Source organism: Suricata suricatta, chromosome 5 (genome assembly GCF_006229205.1).
Source record: "Suricata suricatta isolate VVHF042 chromosome 5, meerkat_22Aug2017_6uvM2_HiC, whole genome shotgun sequence".
NCBI lineage: Eukaryota > Metazoa > Chordata > Mammalia > Carnivora > Herpestidae > Suricata > Suricata suricatta.
In genome coordinates, this window is record NC_043704.1 from 6,345,847 (window position 1) to 6,362,272 (window position 16,426).

Here is a 16,426-nt window from a genome sequence, read left to right on the forward strand (position 1 = left end):
CATCAAGTACAATGTTAGCTGTGGGTTTGTCACAAATGGCTCTTACTATGTTGAGGTATGTTCTTGCTATACACACTTTGTTGATAGTTTTTATTATAAATAAATGTTGAGTATTGTCAAATGATTTTTTTGCATCTTTTGAGACGATAATATGATTGTATCCTGTGTTTTATTGATTTGGGGATATTGAACAATCCTTGCAAACTTGGGATAAATTCCACTTAATCACGGTGTATAATCCTTCTAATGTATTGTTGAATATTAGCAAAATATTTGCTAATAACTTGTTGAGGATTTTTGTGTTGCTGTTCATCAGGGATAGTAGCCTGTAATCTTTTTCTGTAGTGTCTTTGGTTTGGTATTAGGGTAATTCTCGACCCCATAAAATGAGTTTGGAAGCATTCCGTCCTCTTCAAATTTTTGGAATAGTTTGAGGATAATAGGCATTGACTCTTCTTTGAATTTTTGCTAGAATTCCCCTGTAAAGCTATCTAATGCTGAGCTTCTGTTTGTTGGGAGCATTTGGATTGCTGATTCAGCTTCATTACTAGCAACTGGTCTGTTCAGATTTTCTATTCTTGACTCCCTTTTGGAAGACTGTATGAATCTTGGAATTTATCCATTTCTTTCTAGATTGTTCAATTTGTTGGCATACAATCATCTGTAGTAGTTTTGTATGATCCTTTGCACTTCTGGGTATCAATTGTAACTTCTCCTCCTTCATTTCTTATTTTGAGTCTTCTCTTTTTTTCTTGATGAGTCTTGATAATGGTCCATCAATTTGGTTTATCTTTTCAAAGAACAAGTTCTTGGTTTCATCCATCTTTCTAATTTTTTTGTTCCTATTTCATTTATTTCCACTCTCATCTTTATTATTTTCTTCCTCCTACTAATTTTGGGTTTTGTTTGATCTTCTTTTACTACTTCCTTTAGGCATAAGGATAAACTGAGATTTTTCTTGTTTCTTGAGGTGGGTCTCTATCTTTATGAAGTTCCCTCTTTGAACCTCTTTCACTGTGTCCCCAAAATTTTGGAACATTTGCTTTTTATTTTCATTTGTCTCCATGTATTTTTTACTTCCTCTTTGAATTCTTTGTTGACCCATTGCTTGCTTAATAGCATGTTGTTTAGTCTCCATATGTTCATGGGCTAGCTGTTGTCTTTTTGTTTGTTTTGGGTTTTTTGTTTTTTGGGGGTTTGTCTTGTTTTGTTTTGTTTTCAGTTTCCAGTTTTCTTTCTGTAATGGATTTCTACTTTAATACCATTGTGGTTGGAAAAGATGTTTGATCTGATTTCAATCTTCTTAAATTCACCAAGACTTCATTTGTGGGCCAAAATGTGATCCATCCTGGAGAATGTTCCACATATACCACATACACTTGAGAAGAATGTGTATTCTGTTGTTTTTGGATAGAATGTTCCATATATACCTGTTAAGCCAGCTGGTCTAATGTGTCATTTAAGGCCAATGTTTCTTTCTTTTCTGTTTTGTTTTGTTTTGGGTTTTGTGTGTGTGTGTGTGTGTGTGTGTGTGTGTGTGTGTGTGTGTGTGGTTTTTGGGTTTTTTTTGTTTTTTTTTTTGCGTTAGTAACTCTTTATCATCCCACAATGAGAAGGGATCTGGAAATAGACTGCAGACTGGGAAGTCAGCAGATGGAGTATCATACATATAGGACCTCAACGTCCTCACCACTCTCAGCGTTGCAACAGAGCTCAAGCACTACAAGACCAACGTCTCCTTCCTGCCTCCATGTCTCGGTGGCCTATCCATTGATGTAAGTGGGGTGCTAATGTATCTTACTACTATCGTATTACTTTAAATTTATCTCTCTAGGTCAGTTAATATTTTATTTATATATTTAGGTGCTCCTATGTTGAGTGCATAAATATTTACAAGTGTTATATCTCCTTGTTGGGTTGATCTCTTTACCATTATGTAATTCCCTTCTTTTTCTCCTCACATCCTTTGTTTTAAACTTGGCCTAATGTAAGTATTGCTGCCCCAGCTTTCTTTACATTTTAATTGTCATGGTAAATGTATTCCCATCCCTGCACTATCAGTATGTGTGTGTCTGTGAAGTGAGTCTCTTGTAGACAGTACATAGATGGATCTTGGTTTTTTTCAGTCCATTCTGCCACTCTATGTCTTCTGATATTAACATTTAGTCAACTTTCATTTAAAGTAATTATTGAGTTTTACTTATTGCCATTTTTCTGTTTTCTGGTTGTTTTTGTATTTCTTCTCTGTTCTTTCTTCTCTTGCTCTCTTTCCTTGTGATTTGAAGACTTTCTTTGGTGTTATGTTTGGGATTCCTTATCTTTATCTTTTGTGTATTCATTATAGGCTTTTGTTTGTGGTAACCATTAGGTTTGTACATAACAACCTATGTCTAGCCGTCTATTTTAAGTTGGTATTCATTCAAATGAGTTCCAAAAGCATACTTTTACTTTCCCCACCTCACGTCCTATGTTTCTGACATCATATTTGACATATTGTTACTTCGTGTACTCCCATACTTATTGTAGATACAGTTGACTTCACTATATTTGTTTTTTAACCTTCGTATTATTTTTATAAGTGGTTGATCCACTCCATTTATTATATATTTGCCTTTACCAGTAAGATTTTTCCTGCATATATTTCCTTATTTCTAGTTATTGCCTTATGTTTTCCACTTAAAGAAGTCCCTTTAATATTTCTTGTAAAGTTAGTTCAGTGGTGATGAACTCCTTCAGCTTTTGCTTCTCTGGTGACTCTTTACCTCCCCTTCAATTTGGAATATGATCTTTGCTGGGTAAGAATATCCTTTGTTCTAAGATTGTCCTTTCAGCACTTTGGATACATCATGCCATGTCCTTCTGTCCTGCAAAGTTTCTGCTGAGAAATCCACTCACAGTCTTACAGGGCTTCCCTTTTATGTAATTAATTGCTTTTCTCTTGATACTTGTAAGATTCTTTATTTCTAATTTTTGGCATTTCCACTATATTTCTTGCTGTGGATTTCTTTAGATTCACTTTGTTTGGGGTTCTCTGTGATTTCTGGACCTGGCAAAGGGCCTGCTGCCTTCCTTGGGTTTGGGAAGTTTTCAGCTATTATTTCTGCATATACTTTTTCTGCCTTTTCTCTCTCCCTTCTCTGGGGACCCTTGGAATGCAAATGTTAGTAGTTGTCACGAGGTGCCTTAAACTATCCTCATTTTTTTTACTTTTTCTTTCTTTTTTGCTGTTCAGTTGAACCCAATCTTCCAGATAGCTGATCTATTCTTCTGTATCACCTAATCTGCTGTTTGTTCCCTCTAGTGTATTTTTCATTTCTGTTCTTATATTCTTCAGCTCCAGTTGGTGCTTTCTTATATTTTCTATCTCTTTGTTGCAACTCTCACTGTGTTCATCCAGACTCCACACAATTGCAGTATGTATCCTTAGGACTGTCACTGTGAACTCTTTATCATACAGATTGCTTATCTCCATTTCATTTAGTTCTTTTTCTGAGGTTTTGTCTTGTTCTTCCATTTGGAACATATTCCTCTTCTCTTCATTTTGTTTAACTCTGTTTGTTTCTATGTATTAGGTAGTTCAGCTATGTCTCCTAGTATTTCAGGAGTGGCCTTATGCAGGAGATGTCCTGTGGGACCCAGAACCACAATCTCTCTTGACCACCATGGTCAGGTGCTTCAGAGGAGTCCCCTGCATGGACTGCGCACACTTCTTGTGGCAGCTCTGACTGCAGTGTGCTGGCGGGTGCGGTTACCATCCTATCTGCTGTGAGGCCTGGCATAGATGCGGGGTTGCACGGGGCTCTCAGCAAGACATGCCCCCCGGTGTGAACAGTCTAGAGTGAGAATTCCAAAATGGTCTCCACCAGCCTTGACATCAGCTGGTAGAAAGAGGGAGCAAAAATGGTTGCCACCAGTGTCTTCGTCCCCAGGCAGAGGCCCAGCGTCCTCCTGCTTCTCTGGCAGGAGCTCCAAGATTATGAGGTAGGTCTCCTTAACCTATGGTCTATGCACTTCTCGTTCTGGGTTTTAGTTCTGGTTCCTAGTTTGACCAAGCCTGCACTGAGTCCTCTAAGAGTGGTTTTCCTTTCCCTATAGTTCTAGACTTCTCCTGGACAGAGTCCCTGTTGGTTTGCAAATCCAGGTGTTTTGGGGGCTCTCCTCCCCATCACAGGATCTATGGATTGGGGTGCCTGATGTACAGGTCACATTTCTTGCTCCACAGTGAAAAGTTCCATACCTTTGAGATCCCTCCAAACCATGGGATTCCATGCCTGGAGTGTCGTGTTCTCCTTAGTAGGACTACATGTCTGACTCTTTTACCTGTTTCAGGGCTGCCCCTTATCATAAAGGCTCTGTTCATCCGGTTTCTACACCCCCTTAAGAGAGAATTATTCCAAAGGCAGTCACAGATTTGTTGTGTCCGTAGGAGAAGGGGAGCTCAGGATCCCCTACGCTGCCATCTTGAACACTCTGACAACTTTCCAAATCCGTTGAAAACTTGCTGGACCAGCACTGGGGCCCCAGAAGTTGTTCACTTGTTTTGTGTTTACTCTTTGTTGGGTAATGAGTATTTCATTTCTTATAGGATGAGACATGAAAGGGAAGCTGATCAGTACGTATTTAGTTCCCTTAGGTATATATGTAGGCACAAAAGGTAAAGTACATGTGTCACTTTACTGCTAGCACTTATTGTCTAGATAAAGGACAGAAAGAACTCAACTCTACAGCCTGAACTAAAACATAAACTGAAAGATGTTTGCAAGTCATTAACGAATCAGACAAATTGTTAATATGCCAGATAAATATTACCAAACTCTATGTCCTCAGAGACGGCAGGGAGGCCTCACGCCTGTTCTGATGAACTGGAAGTCACTGCCCGAGTCTTGTGAGGAGAAGCCCCGAGGTTTAGACTGAACATACGAAGGACATTGCTCTCAGCAATTAGCCATTCCTATCAGGGATGGCAGACGAGAGAGCTTTGCACCACCAGGCACATGGATGCACAGGAATCAAACCAAGTTACTAGGATATTCTTGCCCTGAAAAGGATCCAGTGTGGCTTCCGCCAGACAAATCCCTCACTTTGCAGGTGCAACAAATGGAAGAGTGCTCTTCTGTGCTTTACAGAGCCAACAAACACAGAGGGAGTGAATTGTTTCCTTGAGGAAAGAAGAAAATTAAGATCACATGTAATATAAGTAGCAAATCCCTTCTATGATGTTAATATGAAACCCAGAGAAACAAATGCTTATTAGTTTTGTTGTTTGGGAGGCTGCTGCTTAGGATGTTGTAGTTTTTATTATTTTTTAAATTATCTCTGTAATAAGCTTATTGATTTTTCCCCCTTAAAATAACCAATATTCTGCAGGAAAAAGCCAACCTTCCTTGGCACTACCTCTTTTTTCTGGAGATTATTAATTTCATTTTAATAGACCTCATACTGAAAATCAAATTTTTATATCACAAAAGGATTTACATTTATCTTGAGCTGCACACTCTTCATCGTCTATCAAACTAGTTTAAGTTTCTAATTGAAATAATTTTTCAAGTGTTGAGCAATAAAGAGGCAATAAGTGATATATTTAAATTATTTATTCATCTTATTTATAATTAATTCAGTTTTGTTCCTTGCTGCACAGTGAGGCGAACCCAATGCCTTTGATTTTCAAATCTTCTCTATCATTAGGCAACAACAGAAGTGGCTGCTTTTCCCACCCCAATCGTGTTTCATTGGTCTCTGGGGACTCAGGCAACATCAATTTAAATCACAGTTAAATTTAACACATTAACTTTGGTTTGCAACATGCTGCTCCAAAAACAGAGAGCCATGAATACTGTGTGCCTACTATTCTTAGTCAAACTGGGCAAAAAAAATGGCCCACCTGGGGAGATGAGACATTGCATTAATAAAGATCTCACCCTTCCGCATTCCAGCACTAACACCGTGGTCTAAGGTCGCCTTTCTACACAGAGACCAACAGCCCTCAGCATGTATTAGTTAATGGATCTTCAATTGGTGAATCTGCTTAGCTGGTTTGGAGATCGTCTGGAACCCTTCTTCCAACCTCTTTGTCTGGTTCTCCCTTTGGCAACATAAATTCATGCTCCATGTTGAACTCATAATTTCCTCCCTCCCCTAAGCCATTTTCATAATCACAATTCCTCTTTCTGATGATGGCTGTTATGACCCAAAACTCAGTAATGGCAGAGCCAGGATTCACATCCAGAGTCTGTTAACACTGGGTAACACCAGACACCACTGCTTTCCAGTACACTCTACTGCCCCCTAAGCACATGTCCTATTATTAAAAGAGGCCCTGCACTTTCTACAATAGCCAAATCATGGAAAGAGCCTGTATGTCCATCACCTGATGAATGGATCAAGAAGATGTGGTATATATATACAATAGAGTACTACATGGCAATGAGAAAGAATAAAATCTGGCCATTTGTAGCAAAGTGGATGGACCTCGAGGGTGTCATGCTAAGCGAATTAAGTCAGGCAGAGGAGGACAGATACCATATGTTTGCACTCATAGGTCTAACAGGACAAACCTAACAGAGGACCATAGGGAGGAGAAGGGGGAAAGAGAGCTGGGAAGAATGAGGGACACAAATCATGAGAGACTATTGAATACTGAAAATGAACTGTGGACCGAAGGGAGGGTGATGGTCATGGTGGGGGGCATTTGTGAAGAGAAGTACTGGGTGTTCTATGGAATCCATTTTGACAATAAACTATTATAAAAAAAAATAATAATAAAAAATAATAAGAGAGGCCCTGAATCTAGCTGGGCTGGGCTCTGTACCCTCTACCTTGCAAATCAGAATGAGCACACTACTCTGTATGATCTGGGGACCTGCAACAGTATAAGCTTCACCTGGGAGTTGGGTAAAATGTAGAATCTCAGCCTCTTGCTCCAGAATCTGCATTTTAACAAAATCTTCAGTTGATATATGTTTCCACTAAGGTAGAGGTGCTAGCTTAACACCTGCATGATGTCATGCTTCATGAAAGGGCAAGATCCATGGGCCATGAATTAGAAACGGAAAGGCAGAGGGGGCACCTGGGTGGCTCAGTGGGTTGAGCATCCAACTTTTGATTTCAGCTCAAGTCATGATCCCACAGTCATGGGATGGAGCCCAACATCAGGCTGAGTGAGGAGCCTACTTAAGACATGCTCACGCGCTCGCTCTCTCTCTCTCTCTCTCTCTCTCTCTCTTTCTCTAAAAAGAAAGAAAGAAAGGAAGCAGGGGAGAAAAAGAATGAAGGAGGGAGTTTGGGAGAGAGGGAGAGAGAGGGAGAAGCAGAAGCAGGAGCATCGCCTTATCCACCCCCACCCCCCGCATCTAGACATCAGAGTGGGAGCAATCTATGCAGTAACTGCCATGAATGCACTCTAGTACATTCCAGTACTTGCTCTAGTCACCATATAATGCTGTTTGATAAAACAGCTCACAGCTCATGGCTGGCTATGCTGACCTCATATTCACAACCCAATGGCTTGTTTATTGAATAAATAAACTTGAGGGCCTATTAGTCCTCATTAGAGACTGTTACATGTGCAAAGATGATACATTGTGCTGTACTCTCCGTTCCAAGACCCCATCATTGGTTTATCACCCTTTTGTGGAGTGACACTGACCACTAAACATAGCAGTATGCACCACAGCTTCCCAAGTACAAGGTATTATAATAATCAGCTGAGGAATATAGTCCTTACCAGATGGCACATAGCTGAACACTCAGCCATGATCTCCTCCACACGTCCTAAAACCCAGGGGCAGTGAGCCAGAACATCCAAGTAGTAATGGAAATGAGTAATGATCTTTCAAGATGGCGGTTGACAGAAGCAGAGAAAGTACCCATGCATCTGAGACACGTTCTCTCCGGTGAAAGCTAAGGGTTTTGACAGGCTGGTTTATGAATAAATTCATGACATGAGACATTTCCAAAATGTCTGTTAAGAACTGTTTCAAAATGAAGTCATCAAAATTACTGCAAAATGTATACTTTAAATTCAAACAGCCGGGGGAAAGAGTGCTTGTTATGGAGAATTCATTATCAGTATTTCAGAGTGCAGCCTCTATAAACATTTGTTTAGGATTGCGTTTATGCAATTGTTTGGAACATAAGCAGAGAAAGAGCTGAAATTCCAGAAGCCCAGAGCTTATTCAGCTTGGGGTTGGGGTTTTTTTTTCCCCTGCCTTGTTAGAAAGAAATCATTTCTTTTTCTTCAAATCCTAATGCAATTGGAAGGATCTGATGATTTTTTCCTAATTTATCAGTTTGTGTTGTTAAGAGTAGGGACATCATTTTAATGTGGAAAAGGGAAGCCATATACTAGGTATTTTCTCTTTCATTATCATCTGGGGGAAAAGCAGCTCTTCATTAGGTGCAAATTACTTTTCATAGGTATTTAACTCACAATATCAGTGTGTGCACATTCACAGACTCACATAATACTGATCCCTATGTATTCTGAATTCAGCCTGGAGCTTCTAAAAGATGAGATTACATGGCCAAACAATCAAATTAGCCATCAGAGGAGATTTGGGGCCAAAATATGCTAAAAGGAAAAAAAAAACTACTCTTAACATAGAATGAACTAAGTGGTTGGTTAAGGATTAGGAATACCACTGCTCCCCCATGAAGAAGAAAAATTGCCTTTGATCTAAAAGGAAAAGCTGGATAAGATCTGGCATGTAATCAGAATGGAAGAAAATCAAGCTGTAAATAATAGAGAACAGAAATCACCAGAGACACGCCAAGAAATGAAAAGCTAAATAGTTTAGAGTAGATAAAGCTTAATAATACATATATGTCCAAAAAAGCTCACCATAAACAAAATTAAATGCAAAAATAACCTTTAAAATTGTACATATCTGTTTAAGAAATAACAACCCTAACATACACCAACAAAAATTTACAAACCTATTTTTCAAATAACCCACCAAAAAAGAAATGGGCAATGCACATGAACAGGCAGCAATAAAATTTCAGGGACAACCTAAATGCACATTAGGGGGAGTGGCTAAGTAAACTGTGGAAGATACATATAATAAAATAGAATGCTGCTATTATAAAACCCCATTACAGAAGAATATATATTGACATGTAGAAATGCTCAGGAAGCAGTAAAACAATTGGGCAAGCACACAATTATTAATATCTGACAAAAATATTCTAAATGTTAACAGTATCTATCTCCACATTGTAGAACTATAAGTGTTTTCCTGCCTTTTCAGCTTGTGTTTAAGTGTATTCCAAAGTTTACACGTTCAGTATATACTGTTTTCAATTAGAAAAAACTGATGATAAAATTTTAAAAAATAAAAGAAATTAAAAGCAGAGCAGTTCAGAGAAAACATTTTTGCATAAATGAGGTGGAAAACTCTTTCCAATCCTATCAAATTATACCCTAAACCATTGATGTATCTTACTTCCAAGAGTAAACTGGCATATTTTCAAAAAATGTCATTCATGCACATGGACATTTTTAGATGTCAGCAGCTACGTTTGGGACAATATTGAGTCACACATCTAAGGAAATGGCTTGGACCCAATGTAAAATTCCACTGCCCACATTCAGAGTCCAGGTTTGCTGGGTGACCCTCCCACCAGAACCCCTGCTGTGTTCTGGAGCAAGCAGTTTACATTGGAGGTGCCTCCTCACTATCTCTGAAAGGTAAAGATGGGAGCTATTACACTAACTCGAGCTCACTGCCTGCATCATCTCGACTGATCTAGGAAAGCCAATCACGCAAATGCATCAGGGTAACTGATCAGTGAAAAAGAACCTCAAAATAAATTATCATACGGTATTAGTATCTTGTTGTCAATCTGACAAACTAACACAAATTTGGTGCCTCTAAACAACACAAATGTGTTCTCTTCTAGTTCTGGAGGCCAGAAGTTCAGAAGTCCAAGATCGGTTTCACGGGGCTAACGTGAAGGTGTCAGCAGACCTTCCTGTGGAAGCTCTAGGGAAGACTCTGTCCGCTTGACTACTCCAGTGTCCCAAGGCAGCCGCACCGACGCTGCTCATGGTCCCTCCTCCCATCCCTCCACCCTCTTGATCCACATCACATCTCCTCCTGTCCTTCAGACCACCTGTCTCCCTCCTAGAAGGATCCTTGTGAATGTATCAAGCCTTCTAGATAATCCAGCATAATCTCCCCTTAATTGAAATACACTTAGAAGTCTCTGGAGCGGGCAATATCCACAGGTTCTGGCATTAGCTTCAGGCTGGGCGTGGCCATCCGGCTGGGGGTGGCCACATAATGCAGACTTCCACCCGTGCCAGGAGGCACGACCCCGCCCACAGGATCCCACCTCTCAGAGGAGCAGCTTGGCATGCCTTTGTTGACATGTGACAATTAAGCTAGGCCAGGGCTCTCTTCAGAAGCACTAAATTAGAGGTAAGTCACATGAGTGGGTTTTTAAGAGGGAAAGGAAGATTCATTCTTAAATTTCTTGCTCTTTTCCCCAAGTCTCTGCTGAGTGCCGCACAGCTGAAAACTCATGTTTTAGAAACAATTATGGCACGTGTGCCATATGGCGGATACAGATGTGAGCGGCGGCTCTTGCTTCCCAAATGCAAATGATGCCTTTGACTTGGCCATGGCCCCTCTGCCCCACGAGCGCGCATGCGCCATCCCGTCACCTGCCCCAGCCCGAGAAAACAAGGACAACCAAGGCGACCCACAGACGTGTCTGAGACCCCACGGAAGAAGAATGTAAAACCCTTAGGCTTTACTGTGGTCCATCCGGCCAGGATGCAGGGACGTCCACTCTCCGGTCACTTCCTCCATCACAGCACTTGCCCATAACCAACCCCAGGTCCCACCTTTCATTTCTGTTCATCCCCCTAAGCTCATCACCTATAAAGGGAACATTCTGTGTTTCTGTGGTTGCCAAGCTTCTGAGCTGTTTGGTGAGTTGGTAATTCCTAAAATACAGAGACCCTTACATTTTGAACTCCAATTTTGACTGCACAGGAAGGAAGGAAGGAAGGAAGGAAGGAAGGAAGGAAGGAAGGAAGGAAGGAGGGAGGGAGGGAGGGAGGGAGGGAGGGAAGGAGGGAGGGAGGGAGGGAGGGAGGGAAGGAGGGAGGGAGGGAGGGAGGGAGGGAAGGAAGGACAAATGGAGGGAGAATAGGGAAACACTGCCCTCATGCCTGTATCTGGACCTTCAAGTTTGGCTGGACAAAATCCACAACTGGGAAAAGCTGTGTCATAACAGATGTGTGGTCACTAACCTTCACTGGCCCCTCCACGTCCCTAAGGAGAGGCCCCTGTCTCACTCTCCAAAATGGCCCCTTTACCTTTCACAACCTCCCAAGCATCAAACCCCCATTCTCAGGAGCCAGTCTTCCCTCCCTCTTTAAAGAGAAAAAGAGGAAATGGTTTAAAAAAAATCCCTTTCGCTGCCTCGCCACCACCCCTCCCTGCAGACATGACAGGGTCTCCTTCCTCATGGGGGTTGGCATGGATACGATGACCCGTCTGGTACAGGGCGCCCTCCCTCCATTGTGTCCACAGGGAGAAGGGGGGACAGGCTCCTACAGTTCTGAGAGTGGGTATGGTCCTGCAGGTGCTGAGTTTGGTTTGGAACGAGAAGAGCCCAGAGTCTGCAAAACTTCCTTCACATGGACGCATAGAGGCCATGGTTCCAGAGGGTAATGAAGCCGGGGAGGGATGCCCTGTGGGCGCCAAGGCTTGCTCCTCCTCCCTTTCCATCTTTCTCTTGACTGTCAGTTCCTCCTGGCTCCTTGCCTCTCTGCTGACTCTTGTCACCATCTAGTATGCTCAAGTCCTGTCACAGAGCAGAGCGCTCCTTCTGTCCCCACTGCCCTCCACTACTGACTGACTTCGTTTCTCCCCATTCCCGGCACACATTCCTTGGCCATTACCAACCATCCCAAGCTCCATGTCTTCATTTCTCCAGACACTCCGCAGCCCAGTCTGCCTCCTCTCCTGCCCTATTCCTCCTGAGTGTCTACCATCCAGACACTGCCTCTCAGTTCTCTCTACTGGGTCATCTTTCCTTGCCCAATCCCCAAATCTTGGTGCTTTTAGGGATTCTAACCTAGGCCCTCTTCTTGGTTCACCTTACGCTCACTCTTTAGAGACCTCACACACACCCTGTGCCTAAATGACCATCTACAAGCACCGCATGCAAGCCCATCTGCTAAATTCCGGATCTCTACTTCCAGCTGCTACTTAACAGTCTGCCTGAATGAACTCACAGGCATCCTATCTGACCAGGACCATACTGGAACTCACTTTTTCCTTCCTCACTCCCCAAACTGCTCTGACTCCAATGTTCCCTCCATCAGTGACAGGAATATGCACCCAGCTGTTCAAACTAGACTGTTGTAAATACACCTCAAATTGGCTCACTTCCCCCCAGCCACATGGCTCAAGTCCAAGCCCCCTCTATCTCTCCTAGTGAGCTGTTACCACCTCCTAAATGGCCTTCCAAAATCCATCTTCCTCCTCAAAAGTCTATCCTCTACTCTGCTACATTGTTACGTTTCTACGATGACACACTCACATGACTCCCTTGCTTAAAGCTACCTGGTAGTCTTTGAACGAAACTTAATACTTGATATGAGCCAACCATCTCTTTATAATTTGGCCACTGCCTCCATTCCTATCTGCGTCCCTCTCCCTCTTGAAAAGACTCCTTCCGTTTGCTCACCCACGTCTCATCCCTGCCTGGGTTTCCGACTAGTACTGACTACATCAACAGCTGCCCATGCCACCTGACTTCTGGGCTCAGATCATAGAAGATCAGAGGCGGGTCAGAGAGCAGGGTCAAGTATTAATCCTCACTCCCTGATGGGTCTCCTTGACTTGTTGCCTCCATCAACCAAAGGTCACCCATCCTGTCAAGGTGGCTGTCTCCTCCCAGGTCCTAGGAACCAGTGCATCACACCCTGACCCAACCGGGCCTATGTCAGGACTTTGGGCACTGCACGGTCCTTCATGCCCTCCTGATACCCAGCCTACGCCTTCAAAAACAGTCTCTTTATTAAACATTCCTGGTGCTTTCTAATCTTAGAGTGCCGTCACCTTCCCGGTGGGACCCTGCCTGTGACACCCTCATCCTCTGCACTCCAGCCCTGTGGACTTTCTCAGATCCTCAGCAGGCCAAGTTTTATATCCCTGAGCCCATGGTGCCACAACTGAGGCTGGTATTCCGACCCTGCCTGCCCCACAGGCTAGAGTAAGTCCCCTACTATAGACTCCCAGTGTGCAGTCATCTTGGGTACTGATGCCTTCTGAAATGCTGCCACTCACCAGTAACTCTTTAACGTCATCCCCATGACGGAAGGGACTGTGTGGGTGACGCCCAATTCCCACAGGGCCTGAAGCCTGCCCTGTAGGAGCTCAATAAATACTGGTGACCAACAAACTCATCTCTCTAAGTTTACCTGGGGCCTGCCTGACTGATGATATTTAAAATAAATCTAGCTCTCATAATAGATATAGCATTGCTGGGGCGCCTGGGGGACTCAGTTGCTTAGGCATCTGACTTCGGCCCAGGTCATGATCTCATGTTTGTGGGTTTGAGCCCCGCATCGGGCTCTGTGTTAACCACTCAGAGCCCGGAGCCTGCTTCTGATTCTGTGTCTCCCTCTCTCTCTGCCCCTCCCCCACTCACACTCTGTCTCTCTCTCTCAAAAATAAATAAACATTAAAAATACTTTTTTAAATAGATGCATAGATGTAGCACTGCTACATAAATAGCTTTGGGTAGCCCGAGATAAAAAGTGGCATCATTTACTTTTAAGCCCTAGAGGTATTCAAAACTCCTCCCACCTTTTGGACCTTAGTACGAACATATTGAAGGGCTGGTTCCCATTCTATTTCTCTTTAGTTTTGCATAGCAGACTTGAGGTGATAGACAACAAAAAGCATTATAAATATATGATCAGTGGCTTGCTATTATTGAACCCTATGGCTGGCTGACCACCCAACCCTATTGTGTCCAAATCTCTTCACTATGAGGAAGCATCTACGTCCCATGAAGCTGGAGGCTAAATATGGGTTCTCATACTTGCTTTCCTCCAGCTCAGCCTCCTGAGCCTCGGGATGGCCACTCAAGAGCCAGTTGTCACTGGTCTTTTGAGAGCCCATCCCTGTCATCCACCAAGTTGCAGGGTCTTGGTCCTCCCACCTGACCCCCTCTAGGGCACAGTCCTCGTGACCACCCCTCTTGAAAAGCTTCAGTCCACTTCCTAGGACCTATTCACTCCTGAGAAGTGACAACAGCACTCACAGCCCTTTGCAGCATGTCAAGAAGGGGGAAACCTTAGCGTGTTCACAGGCCTGATGCATGAAGATCCAAAGGTAATGACAAAATTAAAGCGGGCATCTTGCCAGTGCACAGAGCAGCCAAGGACAGCCAAAGCCAGAGCCATGGGGTGACTGCACTGCTGGGAGGCAAGAGAAGACAGACGAGGAACAACAGGCCAGGGAAGGAGGAGAAGGGGGTGCTGAGCAGTGGGGACAAAACCAGGACTCCATCAGCTCCCCCCAGCATCTGCCAGAGGGGTGCTGGTATGTTCCATATGACTGTGGGGCAGGTTGTGTCTTGGGAGCCACCAGTGCCCTTTGGCTGTGTGTCCCCCAGGGGCTTTGTCTGGCTTGTCTGTGTCAGACACGGTAATCTGCTCCAGGATTCGGGTGCTTGGACCCTATGTCCCAGGTGTGTTACCTGCTGAGCGCTCACAACACACCCCCTTTGGGGAGAACTGACTCAACCAAAAGAAGCCAGGTTTCCGCAGACGTCACTTATCCAAAGACTGGTCAGTCAGAGGCACTGTGGGAGCCCAGCCCACCCGGGAGACTCTAAGGGGCACCAGAGTCTCTGAGCTTCTAACGGGATCCTCTCTGCCCAGCCCTCATAGCTTTGTTTGCCCACAGGTGTGGCTCCTGAGAATATCTCCCCCAAATTCCCTGCATGCACATCTTCCCAGGATCCGTATCTGTCTGCCTGGACCTGACCTAGGGCATAAGCCCCCCCCACCCTGCTACAATACTGAGGCAATGGATATCCCATCCTTACTGTCCATCAGTCAGCATCCCTACTTTCCAGGCCCCAGGAAGACCAGCAGGCCCCAAATATGCCCACTAGACATGAAACTTGACCTTGAGATCTTAGCCAGCCCTGGCCTTTTCATAAGAACTGTTACAATATTAAAGTTGAAAAAGACTTCGGGGTCACACATTCACCTGCTTCCCCATGTGGGTCAGAAGCACAAGCGGTCCACAGGCCACTGGCCCTCTGCCTTGCATCGTGCTGTCATCCTCAAAGGCAGCCTCCTCAACCTGTGTCTAGCCTCTAGCCTTCATTCCAGAGTCTGCTCTACACCCTCTCCACTGACCATTCCCAGGGCCCCCTGGCCTTTCCTGAACAGTCTCTGATGTTCCTTTGCCCACTGGATGAGAGCCCTGCCCCCACCCTCACAGTCCTTTCGAATCCAGCCAGCTGCAGCTTGTCAGGATCCACATCACAATGCTCAGGGTGCCGCAGGCCAGCTCAGGGTGCCCCAGGCCAGCACAAGCACTGCCAGGAGGAAACTGGAGCCGCCATGACCCAGGGCAGCAGCAGTGGCCAGGAAGACTAGACCAGGGGCAGTGTCAGTGTGGGTTCTCCAGAGACAGATCCTAACCCAAGGGTTCAAGTGTGTGACATCTACTGTCCTTGCCCCCCAGGGGGGCGTACACTGTCAAATCTCTGTCAGAGCGCTCCTGAGGCTTCATTCTACAGGGCAACTCTAAGAAATAGTGCAAAACACACATCCCAGAATTCGTACTTGTGGTTCGAGGGAGTCAGGTTATACACCCACTGCCTTGGACTGGGCATTTGTGGGCTGTTCCCCACCCCCAATTCATATGTTAAAAACCCAACCCCCATGTGATGGCATTAGGAGGTGGGATCTTTGGGAGGTAAGGTCAGGAATGCAGAATCCCCATGGATGGGATTAGAGATCCCAGAGAGCTCTCACTTCTTTTTCTGCCACATGAGAGCCTTCTCCAGGGCCTGAGCATGCTGGCCTCCTGATCTTGACTTCCAGCCTCCAGAACTATGAGAAAGAAATTCCTGCCACTGATGAGCCCCGTAAGAGCTCAATAAAGCGTGATCACCAACAAACTCATCCCTCCAAGTTTAGCTGGTGAATATCTGATATTTAAAGTCTTTTAAAAGATACCATGTCTATAGTGCTCTGTTATAAAAACCCGTGCTGGTCAGAGCCACCCCCAATCATCAGCTGTTGTGTGAGGGCTACTATGGGGATGTTCATTCTCTGGAACTCCCAGCCTGCTCCATATGGACAGACCTCCATATGGGCTTGGCCCACAGGCAGGAGGAGGCTGCTGCTGGCAGTTGGAAATCTCTAGAGTGCACAGAC

The 16,426-nt window shown here is 44.2% G+C and overlaps 1 protein-coding gene across 1 annotated transcript in view; it reads right to left on the reverse strand.

Moving 5' to 3' along the window:
• DSCAM (DS cell adhesion molecule) overlaps nt 1-16,426 on the reverse strand; it is a 680,888-nt gene that overhangs the window by 628,025 nt on the left and 36,437 nt on the right. The window lies entirely within an intron of this gene.